At 38.2% G+C, this 12679-nt stretch overlaps 1 long non-coding RNA gene across 1 annotated transcript in view; it reads right to left on the reverse strand.

The window, feature by feature from the left end:
- Window positions 1-3889: 3889 nt before the first annotated feature.
- Window positions 3890-12679, reverse strand: part of LOC147370264 (uncharacterized) — a 37060-nt gene continuing 28270 nt past the window's right edge. Inside the window, exon 2 of the long non-coding RNA XR_015166085.1 lies at window positions 3890-5114. This is a non-coding gene — a long non-coding RNA (uncharacterized LOC147370264). The remainder of the gene's footprint in view (window positions 5115-12679) is intronic.

Here is a 12679-nt window from a genome sequence, read left to right on the forward strand (position 1 = left end):
TAGGACATGAACTGAGAAGAGTTTGACATCTTAGAAACAAAAATACATTGATGGCCATCATGTGTCTGACCCTGGGCTGGACAGCGGGGTAGAGAGGACAAAAAAAAAAGTTTAAAAGCTTAATTTATTACCTGAATTCCATTGCCAATGTGTTTCTCTGTTATGAGATCTTGCCATTTCTGCCTAATTAAAATTGAGAAGTAATTTGATGTATTCAGCTGGTAAAACTTCTTGGAGGAATAAATAATATTCAGTGAGAGAAGTCAGCCCTGATGCCCTGGCTTGTTTACAACGGTCAGTGTCTTAAAGGAAACACAGCTGCAGGATTAAAAACACAGTAATGTTTGGCTTTTTCCAACATTTTCCCATCTTTTATCCAATAAAATCCTTAAATCAACTCCCTAAGAAGTTAATGAAGTTAATTAGTTAACGTAGACTAAGTTATGCTCTGCTAACCGACAACCTTCAAAAGTCAGTTGCTTAACAAAATAATGTCTTGCCAACACAACTTCTCGCTCATTGAAATTCCAGATGACTTACTGATCCAGACTCTTTCTGTGATATAGCTTCACTATCTCAACATGTGGACTCTATTCTGGACATAAAGAAGAGGTCAGAACAACTTAGAAATGGACTACTCCACAGAAGTAAGCTACTCTGTATGAAGCAAAGTGGCATCTTTTTACTGAACAGAGTTTAAGACCTGGGTTATGGGCTCAGAGCCCCTTAAAAAGAGTGGAATTTGAACAGTGTGGGTGTCATTAGCCTCTATACTCTCTTTAATAAATAGCAGCAGCAATATTTGTTTTACATTCAGTGGGATAATGCCTTGAAACTCTTTGAACAATATATGCTGTGCTAAGTCGCTTCTGTGGTATCTGACTCTTTGTGACCCTGTGGACTGTAGCCCACCAGTTTGCTCTGTCCATGGGATTCTCCAGGCACGAATACTGGAATGAGTTGCCCTTTCCTAGTCCAGGGGATCTTCCCCACCCAGGGATCAAACCCAAGTCTGTTGAGTCTCTTAAGTCTCCTATATTGGCAGTGATTTCTTTACCACTAATGCCACATGTAATGAATCCAAAAAATGAATTATTCTTATTGGGTGATCAAGATGGGCAATTTTATGTGTCAGCATGGCTAGTCTTCGGTTATTCAGTCAAATAATAATCTAGGTGTGCTGTGAAGGCATTTTATAGATGTGATTACAATCCATACCAGTAAAATTTAAGTAAATATTACTCTTAATATTCTATGTGCCTGATTCAGTCAGTTAAAAAGTCAGTTAAAAGGCGACTTTTTATTAAGATAAAAATTTCAACCCATGGACCGTAGTTTCAGCTCATACTGGAATCCCTTGATGGCTTACCCTATGGATTTTGGACTCGAATTGCCACCAAAATCACAGAGAATTTATTTATTTTTTTTAAAGTGGCTAATGACTCAATGATCAACATGATTTGATTCCTATTCTAAAGAAGCTTCAGAGAAGCTCTGGGAGAAGACTCTCCATTCTCTCTGCTCACCTGAAGCTTTCCAAGAACCCAACACAAGGAGTCAACATTTCGTGGAAATTTTATGACAGTATAACTTAAATTGCACCTGTCAGTTTACTTTTTCTTCAGACTCTTGACTCTTACATTTTGCACTATGTTTTCATGTGAATATTGTTAGATGTCTGACACATCTGGGTATAGAAGAACCTTAGTAAATATGAACAAACTGAATGAAGGCTTATATTTGTTCTTATGTTCTAAACTCAGTGTGATTCTAGCACCAACTCTGCTGCTAATTCTGTAAATTTGGACAGCCAACAAAATATATAGCTCTTAAATTTTCATCTCTGAAGTAGATGGTTTAAATGGCCTTTACAGAACTTTGCAAGTCTAATGTTCACTCATTATTTCAAGAAATATCTCTCTGGACCTCTCTGTTAGTCTTCTGGACAGACAGTAATGGTGTTGAGTTTAGCCCAGTGCTCTGTGGTGACCCAAATGGGAAGGAAATGAAAAACAAAAATGGGGATATATGTATACGTAAGGCTGATTCACTTTGCTCTACAGCAGAAACTAACCCAATATTGTAAAGCAACTGTACACCAATAAGAAAAATCTATAGAAGATATAATATGAAAGATGTTAACAATGCTTTCAATCCATGGAATTCTCTAGTATTCTTTCCTAGGGAATTCCATGGACTAAGGAGCCTGGCAGGCTATAGTCCATGATGTTGCAGAGAGTAGGACACGACTGAGCCACTAACACTTTCACTTTTCATACATATAAGTAATATAATATTATTTATATTTAAGAATGCATTACTTGGCCTGTGGTAAGCTTGGCATGTGGATGAAGCACAAACTGGAATCAAGATTGCTGGAAGAAATATCAATAACCTCAGATATGAGGAGCCTTGTAAGTTACAGTTCATGGGGTCGCAAAGAGTCGGACAGGACTGAGCCACTTCATTTCACTTCACTTCACTTCAGATATGCAAATGACACCACCCTTATGAAAGAAAAGCAAGAGGAACTGAAAAGCCTTTTGATGAAAGTGAAAGAGGAGAGTGAAAAAGTTGGCTTAAAACTCAACATTCAAGAAAATAAGATCATAGCATCCTGTCCCATCAATTCATAGCAAATAGATGAGGAAACAATGACAGACTTTATTTTCTTGGGCTCCAAAATCACTGCAGATGGTGACTGCAGCCATGAAATTAAAAGGCGCTTGTTCCTTGGAAGAAAAACCTATGACAAACCTAGGAAGAAAAAAACTATGCCAAACCTAGACAGCATATTAAAAAGCAGAGACATTACTTCAGAGACATTACTTTACTGACAAAGGTCTGGATAGTCAAAGCTATGGTTTTCCCAGTAGTCATGTATGGATGTGAGAGTTGGACCATAAAGAAAGCTGAGCACTGAAGAATTGATGTTTTTGAACTGTGGTGTTGGAGAAGACTCTTGAGAATCCCTTGTACTGCGAGATCCAATCAGTCCATCCTAAAGGAAATCAGTCCTGAATATTCATTGGAAGGACTGATGCTGAAGCTGAAGTTCTGATACTTTGGCCACCTGATGCAAAGAACTGACTCATTGGAAAAGCCCCTGATCCTGAGAAAGATTGAAGGCAGGAGGAGAAGGGAATGACAGAGGATGTGATGGTTGGATTGCATCACCAACTAGAGTCTGGACATGAGTTTGAGCAAGCTCCAAGATTTGGTGATGGATAGGGAGGCCTGGTGTGCTACAGTCCATGGGGTTGCAAAGAGTTGGACATGACTGAGTGACTGAACTGAACTGAACTGAAGCTTTAATTAAAAAAAAAAAAATTCTTTCTTTCTCCTTTCCTCTCTTTTTCTACACTACTCTGCAGCCAGTGTCAGAGTAAATCTGACTTGGCACATCAGCCCTTGCCCTAAATCCAGAGATGATCTGTTACCTGTCTAAAAGGCAACAGATGATACTCTCTGCCAAGACCCTCTACTCTATATCACTGTTTCATCCTTCATCATCTACTGGAGACAGATTCACAGTCCTCCATGGTTTCACAGAACAAAAGCATTGTTATTATTTACACTTACTTTCTTCCCACTTGCTTCTGAAAAAAAAAAATGGTTTTTGTAGTCAGACAGAAGGAAAACATATTTGCATGGTCTATCAATCTTTCTGTCTCCGGATATGGTGAGATTTATGAGGACAGAAAGCAGTAGTAGAAAGAGCACTAGATAAGAAAATAGAAGACCAGTTTCTAGGTTAAAGGCAATGATTTAAAGACAAGAGCTTAGTGCATGGCAAATTTTATCAATACATCAGGTATCCTTATTATTCTGAGTCATTTGGTTTCGTTTGTGGTTTTTTTTTTTTTTGCCATAATAACTACTATAAATGTTTGAGAATGTAATTTTATTCCTAAATTTAAACTCCTGTAAAATGATAGATTTTAATTAAATACTATCATCAGCCTGATAGCCACAAAACCTGCTTGCTACAAAACATTTTACCTTAATTATGGAAAACATCGTATCCAGTACTAATAGAAAATAGACATCACCAACTGACATTATGTCAGGGCTATGGTCTTCCCAGTGGTCATGTACAGCTGTGAGAGCTGGACCATAAGGAAGGCAGAATGCCAAAGAATCCATGCCGTTGAACTGTGGTGCTGGAGAAGATTCCTGAAGGTCTGTTGGACAGCATGGAGATCAAACAAGTCAGTCTTAAGGGAGATCAACCCTGAATATTCACTGGAAGGGCTGATGCTGAAGCTGAAGCTCCAGTATTTTGCTCATCTGATGCGAATAGACGGCTCATTGGAAAAGTCCCTGATGCTGGTAAAGATTAGGGCAGAAGGAGAAGAGGGCATCAGAGGATGAGATGGCTAGACAGCATCACTGATGCAATGAACATGAACTTGGAAAAACTCCGGTAGATAGTGCGGGACAGGGAGGCCTGGAGTGCTGCAGTTCATGGGGTCACAAAGAGTTGACACAACTGGGTGACCGAACAACAACGACAACTGACATTATAGAGAAGAGAAAGTCCAACCAACTGGAAACGATGGTGATACATAAGGCATTTTAAAGGTTTTTGTTTGTGGTTGTTGTTATAACAAGTTTGAACATCATTTTGATGTCACAACTCACTCCTTTAACTGTCTTTCATCTTTATATTGTTGCTTATTTCCCCAGGTGGAATCCATCCCTGGTTTCAGTGTGACTATCATTGTTCCAGTTATTACAGCTGGAAGGAAAATCTGGACAGCACGGCCCCATCTGCATTCCTCTCAAATGGGTCACTATTTTCAAGACAGAAAATGATTATCATAAGTGCCTTCGTAGCCTTTCTCGTGTGTTGTTGCTTGTCAAATTCACTGGGTTTGGTGCAGAAATATCAGAAGGGTTCTAATACAGCCAAGGTTCACATAAGTTTGGTGTGGTTAGAAGACCAAATTCCCCTGAAGCCAAACCTTGCTGATACTTGAACACTGGGGCCAGGTAGGAAGAAAAGGAGGTATGTGCAGAAGGTAGTCAGTGGTGCCAGCAGGACTCTCTCATGCCCATAGGTCCCCTAGACAATCTCTCTGCTCCTTCTCCAGATCCTTGCCAATCGATTCCTAAAAACAAAGTTTTAATATAGTTACAACACATGTGTTTGAACCATCCAAACATAGTTTTGAAAAACAATAAATCAGCAGAGAAAATTCAACATATATGTGAAAAAATGCACACATCTAATTCATATAGATGTGTATAGAGGCATTTATAAATTAAACATATATAAACAATTTACTTATTCATTATAAATATTGAAATAGTATACTTTTACATACTGAATGTGGTAAATGAACCTCCCATATTATAAAGAAATACTTTAAAAAGAATTGTTGAGATTATATGAATCTATTTACTTGCGTAAGGGTATATGCATTTGCTTAATTGTATTAAGGTAACATATATGAGAATAAGTGAGTGCTCAAACACAGGCATGTGTGTGTGATTTGTGAGAGACAGAGGAAAAATGCTCTTTTGTTTGCCACCAGCTTCAGTTAGCTCTTGTAGTGGGATAAGTTTTCTGCTTGCTCCTTACTGCAACTTCCAAACTATTTATTCCACTAGCTACATAAAAAAGCTTCTCTTAAGTATGTGACATTAAATTTTAGCACCCACTACTCCCTTCTTTATTGCTGTCATCAACTACTCACCAGTCAGTAACCCTTATCCATTAATGTCTTTAGCATTGGCTTACAGTCATCTTCTCTACCACTAACTTCTGTTAACATCATTGGTGGTCTTCACCACTATGGTGATAATATTATCCAATAGCCTGGACTGTTATGTTCTTGACATTCCAGCTCCAATGACCTTGTCCCTGTCTGCTCCCATTTCTGGTGTCTGAAGACATATATTACATCTTGTCCCATCCACAACTGCTCAGACTCTAAGCTGTCTATTTCAAGTGCCCCAATCTGTATCAACCGTATTTTCCTAAGAACCACACTTTCTACATAAGTATGTTTGTCCTCTTTCAGAAAACTATTTCAGATAACTGTCTCCCTCCTAAAAGCTTCAGCGTTTGCTGTGCCCACACTCGAGGGTAATCAATGACCTTAACTATTATTGCATAAATCCAATCACATGGGTATGATTTTATCTTCCCACCATAATATTCTGTTGTTGTTCAGTCACCAAGTCATATCCAACTTTTTGTGACCCCGTGAACTGCACCACGCCAGGTTTCCCTGTCTCCCACTACCTCCCTAAGTTTGCTCAAACTCATGTCCATTGAATCAGAGATGCCATCCAACTAGCTCATCCTCTGTCACCCCTTATCTCCTCTTGTTCTCAATCTTTCCCAGCATCTGGGTCTTTTCCAATGTGTCAGCTCTTCACATTAAATGGCCAAAATTTTGGAGCTTCAGCTTTAGCACCAGTCCTTCCGATGAATATTCAGGGTTGATTTCCTTTAGGATTGACTGGTTTCATCTCCTTGCTGTCATAGGGACTCTCATGAGTCTTCTCCAGCACCATGACCTGCCTGCATCTGTGTGTATACTCTCATTCTTCTATCCTATTCAAATATACAGGCTTTCTCTTCTCTCTAACACCAGCAATTCTACTCTGCTTTAGTCAACCTATTCACAGGTAAAATGATCCATTATGTTTTTTTCCATTCTTTATTCAGTTCAGAACTGAATTCAGTTCAGAAGATTGCACACGCCAGGCTTCCCTGTCCATCACCAACTCTTGGAGCTTGCTCAAACTCATGTCCATCGAGTCGGTGATGCCATCCAACCATGCCATCCTCTGTTGTCCCCCATTCTGTATTATTTTCTATAATTTCCTTAAGACACAAAGTTTCACATTCCTCCGCTGTCCGTTTACAGAGCAGTCTCCCTTTGCTTCTTCCACTGACCTGGGTTGGTTACCCAGTAGAGTAACCCAGATCCTTACTCCTGAATCCTTGAATCTATGGCTGTTTTGCCTTGCCAGGTTACATGCGTAGCAACTATCTGTTTACTATTGTCTAAGCACAAAAGTGCTAGTGATACCGCAAGTGCAGGGAGTAATCTAGACTGCTGCCGCTGCTTAGTCACTCAGTCGTATCTGATGCTGTGCGACCCTGTGAACTGTAGCCCACCCGGCTCCTCTGGTCATGGAATTTTCCAGTCAAGAGTACTGGAGTGGGCTGCTATGCCCTCCTCCAGGGGATCTTCCCAACCCAGGGGTCAAACCCGGGTGTCTTGAATTGCAGGCAGATTCTTTTTCACTGAGCTACCAGGGAAGCCCTGTAGGCTAGACTAGGTGAACCTAATTCACTTATTTTGCATTTCCATTCTGCAAAATACAGTGACTAATTTCTGCTCCTATAAAATGTCCCCCTTTATGAGGTTTCATTGATGGTTCAGTTCATGGGTTATTATTTTACATACATTATTCTATATTTTATTCAATCATTCATTGTTTTATAGGGGTGACTCCTTTCTGTTTCTCTCAATGGCAAAAAATTTTATCTCTGTAAGCCTAGATGCTATCTTTACTGACCAAATATTAGTACTTGAATGAACTTCCATTTATAAAGTGAATTTTCAAGCAAAAATGTTATATGTGTCTCCTATTAAGCCAACTGTCTTTGTCAGCAGCACTTGGACAAAAGTTTCAGCTACATTGTTAATTTTTTTCCTGTCATCCATTAACTTGTGAAGTTTTTGAAATCTATTTTTGTTCTCAGAGTATTTACAGGTTTAAAAAGAACTCTCCTCCAACTGGTGACACCCATATAGTGGTTTATTTAAACATCTAATGACTCCTAAAGAGGTGGCAAAATTTTCACATATTTAAGAATCTCACCCTAGTGGTTTTCCACCGAGCTTTGTATCTTCATTATTAGATACTTACAGTTAAAAATTAAATCTAGGAGTTCCCTTCCACTTAGCATGAGTCCTGGGAGGGAATTTTATTGAGACTATCATAACAACAAGGTAAATTTTATATAAACTTTAAACCCTTGTTTGTATTTTTCTGAAGGTGGTTGTATTTTCCTGCCTTTGACATGCCTGCAGGCAGTGCTTTTGTGATGCACCCTGAACTCTGCCATACTTGAACCCAATTCAGGCTCTTCCATTTACTCGCTAATAGCACACTTGGCCTTCCTGATTAGTTTTCTAACCTAAAAAGATTTTGCACAGAAAAAGAAACCATAAACCACACAAGCAGACAACCTACAGAATGAGAGAAAATATTTGCAACCAACAAGGAACTAATCTCCAAAATATGCAAGTAGCTCATTCAGCTCAAAACCAAAAAAAAAAAAAGACCCACCAAAAGCAATTCAATTGAAAAAAGGGCAGGAAACCTAACTAAACCTTTCTCCAAAGAAGACATGCAGAAGGCCAAACACACATGAAAAGATGCTCAACATCACTAATTATTAGAGAAATGCAAATCCAAAGTGCAGAGAGTTATCTCCTCATCTGTCAGAATGGTTATCATCAAAAAGTCTATAAACAATAAATGCTGGAGAGGGTGTGGAGGAAGGAGAACCTTCTCACTCCATTTGTCAGAATGTAAAATTGTAATAGCCACTATGGACACGGTATGCAGGTTCCTGAAAAACTAAAAATAGAACTACTATTTGATGCCGCAATCCCATTCCTGGGCATGTATACAGAGAAGATGATAGCTCAAAAAGATACGAGCACCTCAGTGTTCATTGCAGCACTATTTATATAATAACCAATACATGCAGGCAACCTAAATTTGCAGCAACATGGATGGATTAAAGATTATACTAAATGAAATAAATTAGACAAAGACAAATACCATATAACATAGTGAAATATTTTTTTAAAAATGATACAAAGGAATCTATTTACAAAGCAGAAATAGAGTCACAGACATAGAAAATAAATTTATAATTACTAAAAGGGAAAGGGAGCAGGGGAGGGATAAATTAGGAGTTTGGGAAACAACAAGGACCTACTATATATCACAGGGGATTATATGCAATATTTTCAAATAGCCTACATTGGAAAATAACTTGAAGAAGAATATGTCTATGTGTGTGTGTGTGTGTGTGTGTAACTGAATCACTTTGCTATACTCCTGAAATTAATATAACATTGCAAATCAACTATTGTTTGATTTAAAATGATCAAATATTAACATAATCTCGCAAAACTGTGACATGTATCAGTCAAATAATGCATATGAAGTGCTCAGTACCGATTTAGAATAGGCTGCTTTAGTTATTGCTATCATCATTTAGAAAAATCTATGTTAAGAAAATTTTACTATACCTAATAAAATATCCATGCCCAAGCTTTATTTATCACTGTGCTATTTATAAAATTAAATAATAAATAAAATTCCAAATGAGAACTATTAGAAAGAAGGCTTCCTTGGTGTCTCAGTTGGTAAAGAAACCCTCCTGCCAATGCAGGAGACGTAAGAGACATGGGTTTGATCCCTGGGTCAGGAAGATCCCCTGGAGAAGGAAATGGCAACCCACTCCAGTACTCTTGCCTGGAGAATTCCATGGACAGAGTAGCCTGGTGGGATGTAGTCCATGCGATGGCAAAGACTTGGGCATGACTGGGTGACTAACTTTCACTTTTTTTTTTTTTCAGAATGAAGAATATATTTGATGAGACACATGACAGCATTAAAATAATGCTCATCATTTTAAGTATGTCTTGCCATTCCCTCCTGGCTTGAAGAGTTTCTATTGAAAGATCAGCTGTTATCCTTATGGGAATTCCCTTGTGTGTTATTTGTTGTTTTTCCCTTGCTGCTTTTAATATTTGTTCTTTGTGTTTGATCTTTGTTAATTTGATTAATATGTGTCTTGGGGTGTTTCTCCTTGGGTTTATCCTGTTTGGGACTCTCTGGGTTTCTTGGACTTGGGTGATTATTTCCTTCCCCATTTTAGGGAAGTTTTCAACTATTATCTCCTCAAGTATTTTCTCATGGTCTTTCTTTTTGTCTTCTTCTTCTGGAACCCCTATGATTCGAATGTTGTAGCGTTTAATATTGTCCTGGAGGTCTCTGAGATTGTCCTCATTTCTTTTAATTCGTTTTTCTTTTATCCTCTCTGATTCATTTATTTCTACCATTCTATCTTCTAATTCACTAATCCTATCTTCTGCCTCTGTTATTCTACTATTTGTTGGCTCCAGAGTGTTTTTAATTTCATTTATTGCATTATTCATTATATATTGACTCTTTTTTATTTCTTCTAGGTCCTTGTTAAACCTTTCTTGCATCTTCTCAATCCTTGTCTCCAGGCTATTTATCTGTGATTCCATTTTAATTTCAAGATTTTGGATCAATTTCACTATCATTATTTGGAATTCTTTATCAGGTAGATTCCCTATCTCTTCCTCTTTTGTTTGGTTTGGTGGGCATTTATCCTGTTCCTTTATCTGCTGGGTATTCCTCTGTCTCTTCATCTTGTTTAAATTGCTGAGTTTGGGAGTCCTTTCTGTATTCTGGCAGTTTGTGGAGTTCTCTTTACTGTGGCGTTTCCTCGCTGTGTGTGGGTATGTAGAGGTGGCTTGTCAAGGTTTCCTGGTTAGGGAAGCTTGTGTTGGTGTTCTGGTGGGTGGAGCTGTATTTCTTCTCTTTGTTCAGTCGCGCTATGGGGAGGGAGGGAGGGATGCTGCAAACAAATGACACTGGCGTGCGCTCGCACTGCCTCAGCCACACTGGGTCTGCCCCGCTCACGGCGCGTGTAGCCTCCCTGCCCACACTGCTCAGGCTCTAGGTTGTTCCGCCAGGAACAATCCGAGGCTGGCCCTGGGTTGCATGCACCTCCCAGGTCCAAGCCGCTCAGGTTCAGGCACTCAGGTAGTCCTCAGAGGCGCAGACTCAGTTGGGGCTGCGTTTTGTGCTCTTCCCAGGTCCTCGCCCAGATTATTGTACCCAGCAAGGATCTCATTCAAGTATGAAGGAGAAATCAAAAGCTTTTCAGACAAGCAAAAGCTGAGAGAATTCTGCACCACCAAACCAGCTCTCCAACAAATACTAAAGGATATTCTCTAGACAGGAAACACAAAAATGGTGTATAAACTCGAACCCAAAACAATAAAGTAAATGGCAACGGGATCATACTTATTAGTAATTACCTTAAACGTAAATGGGTTGAATGCCCCAACCAAAAGACAAAGACTGGCTGAATGGATACAAAAACAAGACCCCTACATATGTTGTCTACAAGAGACCCACCTCAAAACAGGGGACACATACAGACTGAAAGTGAAGGGCTGGAAAAAGATTTTCCATGCAAATTGGGACCAAAAGAAAGCAGGAGTCACAATACTCGTATCAGATAAATTAGACTTTAAAACAAAGGCTGTGAAAAGAGACAAAGAAGGTCACTACATAATGATCAAAGGATCAATCCAAGAAGAAGATATAACAATTATAAATATATATCCACCCAACATGGGAGCACCGCAGTATGTAAGACAAATCCTAACAAGTATGAAAGGAGAAATTAACAATAACACAATAATAGTGGGAGACTTTAATACCCCACTCACACTTATGGATAGATCAACTAGACAGAAAATTAACAAGGGAAAAAAAAAAAAAAAACATGTATCTATAAAGCTCACTAAAGCAAAGCACAGTAAAATGAGGTATGGCAATAAAAGGCATTAAATTTATCAAAAAAATAAAAAATAAATAAAGTGCTGAAAAATTAAAGCTGTCAATTCTGTAATAGATATTCATTGAAAGTATCTTTTGAAATGGGGGTGAAAACACCTTCAGAGAAATGAAAGCTAAGGAAGCATGCACGAGCTATAAAAAATGATAAAGTCCTTTATGAATGATGATAATATCAAAACAAAACTGGGAAATACAGGAAGGAGTAAAGAGCACTACGAACAGTCAATACATGGATAAACATTAGAAACTATTCTCTTTTCTTAATTTCTTCATGGTAAACTATCAACATTATATTGTGAAATTTTTCAGAAAAAAAAAAAAAAGAATATGGTATGACATAGTTCTGTCTTAGATATTATGCAAGTGGGATGAATACTGAAAATAACTAAAGTACCTCATGGTAAAAAAAAAAAAAAAAACATAAAAATAAAATAAAAATAAAGACAGAGATAAAAAAAAAAAAAATAAAATAATGCTCATATATACTTTGAAATCACTTGCAAATTTAATTTTGCTTCAAAGTTGAGTAATTGAAACAGAAAATAAGATTTAATGTGGGAGAATCCCATGGACAGAGGAACCTGGTGGGCTATAGTCAATAGGGTTGCAAAGAGTTGGACATGACTGAAGTGCTATGCACATTAGTGACATACAAATACATTATCCACCCATATTATCATGGCTGATACAAGTTATGATGATGGTTAGGATAAAGCTATATGGCCTGAAGGTTTTGTTGGCAGTGTTGGTAGAAGAGAACCTCTAGAGTGTGGCTGTCTGGATATTTTCATGTCAAAACAATGGTACACATATTTACACACTATGACCTATGACTGTATTCTCCCTTTCATCAGATTTTTATTTCAGGCATCTTCCCCAACCATCATCCTCAGAACACATGCTCTTCTGTAAGCTTTGAAGGCTTAGATTCTAATCAAAGTGTTCTTGATCTTCTCTGTAGAAAAAGGTACTGGGATCACTTTAAGACTGAGGTGGCCATACCTGGGAA

Source organism: Bos grunniens, chromosome 6 (assembly GCF_055505025.1).
Source record: "Bos grunniens cultivar Pamir isolate PY7600 chromosome 6, Bosgru_T2T1.0, whole genome shotgun sequence".
Taxonomy (NCBI): domain Eukaryota; kingdom Metazoa; phylum Chordata; class Mammalia; order Artiodactyla; family Bovidae; genus Bos; species Bos grunniens.